Source organism: Mixophyes fleayi, chromosome 4, assembly GCF_038048845.1.
Source record: "Mixophyes fleayi isolate aMixFle1 chromosome 4, aMixFle1.hap1, whole genome shotgun sequence".
Lineage (NCBI taxonomy): Eukaryota > Metazoa > Chordata > Amphibia > Anura > Limnodynastidae > Mixophyes > Mixophyes fleayi.
This window is the reverse complement of record NC_134405.1, coordinates 4,528,742-4,536,155: the sequence shown is the minus strand read 5'-3', so window position 1 is coordinate 4,536,155 and position 7,414 is coordinate 4,528,742. Positions and strand designations below refer to the sequence as shown.

The following is a 7,414-nucleotide window of genomic DNA, read 5'->3' as shown; positions in this document are numbered from 1 at the left end:
ATGAATAGAAGGGTGGGGGTTTGGTGAAGGGAGATAATAAGTGGGTGGTGAATAGCAGGGTGGGGGGTTGGTGAAGTGAGACAATGAGAGGGTGGTGAATAGCAGGGTGAGGGGATGGTGAAGGGAGTTTATGAGTGGGTGGTGAATAGCAGGATGAGGGGATGGTGAAAGGAGATAATGAGTGGGTGGTGAATAGCAGGGTGAGGGGATGGTGAAAGGAGATAATGAGTGGGTGGTGAATAGAAGGGTGGGGGGTTGGTGAAGTGAGACAATGAGTGGGTGGTGAATAGCAGGGTGAGGGGATGGTGAAAGGAGATAATGAGTGGGTGGTGAATAGAAGGGTGGGGGGTTGGTGAAGTGAGACAATGAGTGGGTGGTGAATAGCAGGGTGGGGGGATGGTGAAGGGAGTTTATGAGTGGGTGGTGAATAGAAGGGTGAGGGGATGGTGAAAGGAGATAATGAGTGGGTGGTGAATAGCAGGGTGAGGGGATGTTGAAAGAAGATGAGTGGGTGGTGAATAGAAGGGTGGGGGTTTGGTGAAGGGAGATAATGAGTGGGTGATGAATAGAAGGGTGGGGGTTGGTGAAGGGAGTTTATGAGTGGGTGATGAATAGCAGGGTGAGGGGATGGTGAAGGGAGTTTATGAGTGGGTGGTGAATAGAAGGGTGGGGGGATGGTGAAAGGAGATAATGAGTGGGTGGTGAATAGCAGGGTGGGGGGATGGTGAAGGGAGTTTATGAGTGGGTGGTGAATAGAAGGGTGGGGGGATGGTGAAAGGAGATAATGAGTGGGTGGTGAATAGCAGGGTGGGGGGATGAGGTAGAGAGATAAAGAAGGAGTATAGATTAGTCATGGTTGGCCGCCCACAGGAGATATGTGACTATTGGATAGCCAGTACCTCCCCACCGTGAGCCTTAACAGTTTAGGTAGAGCTCAAGATCTTCATCTTCTCAGGATCTTAATGAGCTGATGAGTTGAGTTAGAACCAAAGTTCTGTACCCAGGGTTGATGGTCCACAGACATCCTCAATGCTATCACAGTGGCATGCACATGTAAGAGTGCAATATCCCATATACCCAGTTAGACTTGGCCGCATCTCCAAGTATGCCAGCTATAAAGATAGGTGCTGATGATGGTGGTGACATGAGCATGTACATTTATCGTTCAAAGATTAATTAGTAGATAATAATCTTGACATGTCCCCCAGCTAAGTAACAAGTGCCAGCGCTTATAGCCTGGACTAGTTGCAGCTGTTGCTGAGGGAAATAAGGCAATGGATCTCCACCCAGAGAGTGTAGTCCCTCTGCCCTCCCTATGGACAGCCAGGCCTGCGCTGGATAGCGCTGGGTCTCATCCTAACACTTGAGTGGTTTTCTCTGTTAGGGGCTGTAGCTCTTTACAATGTCTACCAGGGGCAGATTCAGGAAACCCCAGACTGACTCACTATATATGACTGAAGATATCTGATACACGCACCTGGTGCAAAATATATCAAGGTGCAATTTTACTAAAAATTGAGCTTTTGATAGGCGAGATTAGACATTGGTCTATGAAGGACAGTGATGTCTATAAGAAGGGCCTTAAAGCTTTATTAATGGAGTTGATTGGGAATTGCTTTTAGAGATTTGGTTGGCTGAACATGAAATGTTTGATATTGAACAGAGGTGAAGGAGGGAGGAACATCAACATCACCAGCCCCAGGGTCCACTGAGGCTGCGTAGACCACGTGAGTTAGAACATGCTTCACCCTGGACTCCCAATCAGAGCAGGAGGTTGTTCAAATGTCTAGGGTCAACAGAGCAAACCTCCTGCAGCTGTATGTGCAGGTGGGAGATGATTTGAAGCCATTAACATCTCGCTCCAATGCATTATCTGGGATGCATAACTTAATATGTGCTCTACATTTATTGGCCACAAGCTCATTTCAGTCTGGTGCCTACGTATATCTGCTTGCCCCATCTGAATTCTGAATGGATGAGTTGAAGGTAGCTTTGTATGGGCTTTCAGGATTCCCCAATGTCTTGGGGGCCATAGATTGCACACCCATTGAGCTGAGATCACCTCATCAAAGGGCTGAGGTCTATACCAACAGACAACCATTCATACTCTATGAATGTGCAGGTGGTCTGTGATGAAAATATGAAGCTCATAATTGTTGTTGCAGGCTTCCCTGGCTCTTGCTATGACGTCTATATCCGGCGTCAGTCAGCCCTCCTTCACAAATTTCAGAGTGGTGAGATGCTGGAAGAATGGCTGCTGGGTGTCACATTGAGGATCTGTCTGTACCCAGACTGGGTTGTGTCTCTAGAGCTGGACTGGTGGCTACGTGGACAAAGCTGGGTGACCTGATAATGTTCCTCTGCATGTAGTGAAAGGACTGGTGCGGATGGTGATTACACTAGCAGGGGAGAGCAAACGGGAACTGGATTGCTGAACCAGACTGTAACCGGAATGCTGGAACAGACTGTAACCGGAATGCTGAAACAGACTGTAACCGGAATGCTGGAACGGACTGTAACCAGAATGCTGTAGCTGGAATGCTGGAAGTGGATCGCTGTAACTGGACTGGAACCGGAATGCTGTAACCAGAATGCTGCAAGTGGATCGCTGTAACCAGACTGGAACCGGAATGCTGTAACCGGAATGGAACCAGAGTACTGGAATCGGACTGGAGCCAGAATGCAGATTGCACAGCCTGAGCTGGATTAATAGCAAAACTGCAGACTGTTGAGAACCAGGTTGGCATCTGAAATACAACTTTTCGCTGGCAACAGTTAAGGCCTCCAGGAAGTCCTTTTACAGTAGTTGATGTTCCCTGAGTGGAGACTGCGGTCAGCTGGACTAAAACAGCACTCTGAGTTGCTGGGATTGATCAGGTGACTATATCCAAGATGGCAGCTCCCATGAACTGGTTTTGGAGGGAAACAAAAAATGGAGACTGTTATCACCTGATTGGCTGAGAGGAATCATGGGAACGAATCCAAGATGGTCGTACCAATACACTGATTCTGGAAGCATCTCTGGAGTGGAGACAGACTGGACAGTATCTTCCAGAGAGGTCTGCAACCAGCAGAGCCTGAGGACCGCAGGGACAACTTAGAAAGACAGCGGAGAGGTAAGTGACAAGACCTCAGAGCCTGGTGTGTGACACTGGGTAGGTGTGATAATAATAATATGTTTATTTTATCTTTTGGTGGTGATTTGATTAAGAATTTGTATTTTGTGACATTCTAGGTGACCCAGGATATAGGTTTCAGTCCTGGTTAATGACACCCCTGTTTAATCCACAGTCTCCTGCTCAATACAGATACAGTGAGGCGCACACAGACACTGGAGTGGTGATAGAATGTACCAGATTATGGTGCCTTGATAAATCCGGTAGTGTGCTTCTATATGCTCCACGTAAGGGGGATGATCTCATGTTGTCTGTTGCATAACTTGGTACTTACCCAAAATACCACCGGCAGTAGACGGGGATTAGCTCATAACATCAACTGATGTGGAGAGTACAGAGGTCCAGGAGGGGGAGGGGGGGCAGACGAAGGATTATACAGTATTATGTTTCTGGTGAGAGTGGTTTATCATTCACTTAAAAAGTTTATTACTTTACATTACATTACACTGTATTTACTATTTGGTATAAATTCCTGTACAATCATCATCATAAACACAGGACAATGTGACTTCCACCTCTGGCACCAATTATAGGGTATGTGGATGTTTTATAAATAAGACCTAACTGCCTAAAGAAAATACAAAAGATGATCATAATATTTATACCATAATTAACCAAAAATAGAATCTTAGCGCTAAGCACAATTGCTTATACCGGTTTTCATAATGTTTACTGTACTTTAAAAGTACAAGAACTGTAAGAAGGAAATGTTTGAATTTGTAGTTTTTATTATATTATGAAACATATTTTGCAAACAAAAGACTCAAATGTTTTCAAAAGCAGCATTTACAGATCTCAATTGTCTCTTTCAGTTAGCTGTGTCCTCTGTATCGTAGGATTGGCTGGCTGATAGCCGTATTTCTCCCCGATACGCACACTGAAACGTTGGGGTGGATGTTGGTGTTGTATTCTGGCTGCTGTCTCCTGAGGATGATGGAAGAGGTAAGTGGCCATGAGTAGATGTTATATTTGGGCACAGATAGGAACAAGATTGCCAGAGAGTCCTCTTATTGCCCAGTAAGACTATTTATTCATGTGCACCAGGTTGGTATCAATGTGTTCAAAAGTAGTTCACGGCAGCACGGTGGCTCAGTGGTTAGCACTTCTGCCTTACAGCACTGGGGTCAGGAGTTCAATTCCCGACCATGGCCTTATCTGTGTGGAGTTTGTATGTTCTCCCCGTGTTTGCGTGGGTTTCCTCTGGGTGCTCCGGTTTCCTCCCACACTCCGAAAAAAACATACTGACAGGTTAATTGACTGCTAACAAATTGACCCTAGTCTGTCTGTCTCTGTCTGTGTGTGTGTTAGGGGATTTAGACTGTAAGCTCCAATGGGGCAGGGACTGATCTGAGTTCTCTGTACAGCACTGCAGAGTTCGTGGCGCTATATAAATAAATGATGATGATGATGACCTACGCAGTTGATGGATGTTATGCAAATATTTAATCCCCTAGCCAGCTGTCTTTGCATTCCTCTCATTGAATCTTGATAGAATGTAAGTAAATTGTTTAGTTCTTCCCTAAGGTGCTGAATTGAAGTGTCAAAATTTGGATCGTTTGCTGGTTCAGGTGGAGCAGTACCAGGAAGGATCTGTGGTCCAGGTTCACCAAACTCAACAGCTTCTGAGAAATGTTCTACAGATTCCAGAATCATTTCTGCATCATCTGCGATGTCTGGTGCTCGTGTTGTTTCAGCAGAATCCATCTCGGTGACACATACAGTTGTGATGGTCCTTTTATAAAAAAAACAAACAATATATATAACATTTACAGGGGTTTATGTCTACAGGACAGCGGCAGTAAATATATAACTTTGCTTTATATCCTAGATGGATTCATATTCTAATGACTCCTCATCATCATGCTGAGCGATTGGTGTCGTTGGTTGCTCTTGAGAAGAACCTGTGTATTTAAACATACAAGATGATCGATATTGATATATTTAATTTAAAAAAAAAAATATTGTAGCTGTGAAATAAAAGCATGATGTTCACGTGGCATTATCACATTATGTTACAGGCTGCTGAATTCAATATGCAAAAATGAGTAATATTTACATGATGCTGGATTACTAAATTAGCATGAAGGGTTTTGTTCATTAAACGTAGACAGGGACAAACGCAGGAAATTTAAAGGGGGAGTGTTCCAAAATTTTTCCAAATATAAAGAAGTGGCTTTGACTGTGCATGAAAATGTATTGTGACAAGATGGTCATGGGGACTCCGTCCTCTGGGGTGGATGGCTGCACTTCAGCCAGATAAATCACAGAAATCCAGTCTTTCAGGTTCAGTAGCCTCAGTTAGCTTTATTCACCAGCTTGTAAACAGAACAAAATATATACAAAATCCTAACCGTCTCCCTACTAATACAGAGATATTCCCTCTCTTGGGTCAGAGGCCTATTGTCTCTCATTTAAACCAAACAATGGAACACACAGATCAAAGTTTCTTTCAGGAGCCGTCTGACCTGCTCCCCAGACAGTGATAGAATGAGCTATCAGAGCTGCAGCGGTGCACAGGCAGCACACGGGTGCAACTCCTAGTTAGTCTGCTTTGAGATCTGCACTGGGAGGCTTTTCCCACACACCTAAACAATCTCTGGTGTTTAAAAATAAAAATGACAGGAATCTACGACTTATATACATGCCATTCACTTCTTTCCCAGTGCTCCTGTCACAGTATCTATCTATCTATCTATCTATCTATCTATCTATCTATCTATCTATCTATCTATCTATATATACATATATATCCATCTCTCTCTCTCTCTCTCTCTCTCTCCCTCGCTATATATATATATATATATATATATATATATATATATATATATATATATATATATATATATATATATATATACACACATATACACACCCCTGTCCCCTCATTACATCTCTGTCCTCTCCTCATCATACATCTGTCCCCCCTGATCACACCTCTGTCCCCCTCATCACATCTCTGTTCCCCATCATCACACTTCTGTTCCCCATCATCACACCTCTATCCTCCTCATCACACCTCTGTCCCCCTGATCACACCTCTATCCTCCTCATCACACCTCTGTCCCCCTGATCACACCTCTATCCTCCTCATCACACCTCTGTCCCCCTGATCACACCTCTGCCCCCCCTCAATACACCTCTGTCCCCCTGATCACACCTCTGTCCCCCATCATCACACCTCTGTCCCCCCTGATCACACCCAGTGTCAGACTGGGGCATGAAGGGCCCACCGGGGAATGCAATACTAGGGGCCCACCAAAGGGGGTGTGGTTAGCCATCATAGAGGCGGGACCAGACACTAGAGGGGGAGTGGTCAGTCCACGAAGGACAGCTAGCACCTTAGTGCAGTATATAAAGAATGCAGTGTGTGTATAAAGAATACACAGTCTTGACCTGCCCCTTAGATTGGGCAGAACAGTCACCAAATATCACGATTGTCCCACTAGACCAGGATTGGCTAACCTGTGGCACTCCAGGTGTTGTGAAACTACAAGCCCCAGCATGCTTTGCCAATATATAGCAGCTTATTGCTGGAAGGGTATGCAACACCTGGAGTACTACAGGTTAGCCAAGCCTGCACTAGACTCAGATCATTTGACAGACTGTCCTACCTGTTGTTGTCACTTTTACCACCTGTGGCTCCTGGTTTCTTTAGTTGCGGCTTGTCTGGATCCTGGAATGTTGAGGGCCCTATTTGGAAAAATAATGGGTACATTGAGAAAATTCCAACCAGCCCCGGCGTTAAATCAATAGGACCCACAATTAATACTTAGCCACCACCTACCACACACACATTACATTGCCACAAGCTCGCTGTGCCATCACACACACTACTGTGCCCCTTAATCACCATGCTGTGCCTCCTTATGATCGCACTGCGCCCACCATACTGCCATGCTGATCTGGCCCCCCTTCACACTCTGCCATGCTGACCTGGCCCCCCTTCTCACTCTGCCATGCTGACCTGGCCCCCCTTCTCACTCTGCCATGCTGACCTGGCTCCCCTTCACACAATGCCATGCTGACCTGGCCCCCCTTCACACAATGCCATGCTGACCTGGCTCCCCTTCACACAATGCCATGCTGACCTGGCCCCCCTTCACACAATGCCATGCTGACCTGGCCCCCCTTCTCACTCTGCCATGCTGACCTGGCCCCCCTTCTCACTCTGCCATGCTGACCTGGCCCCCCTTCACACCCTGCCATGCTGACCTGGCCCCCCTTCACACAATGCCATG

At 45.8% G+C, this 7,414-nt stretch overlaps 1 long non-coding RNA gene across 1 annotated transcript; it reads right to left on the bottom strand.

Annotated features, from left to right (window-relative positions):
* Positions 1-3,886: 3,886 nt before the first annotated feature.
* LOC142150967 (uncharacterized) lies at positions 3,887-7,110 on the bottom strand. Its single transcript, XR_012691116.1, has 2 exons — positions 6,788-7,110; positions 3,887-5,077 (listed from the first exon to the last, which is right to left on the bottom strand). It is a non-coding gene; the product is annotated as an uncharacterized LOC142150967 (long non-coding RNA).
* Between the last annotated feature and the right edge of the window lie 304 nt (positions 7,111-7,414).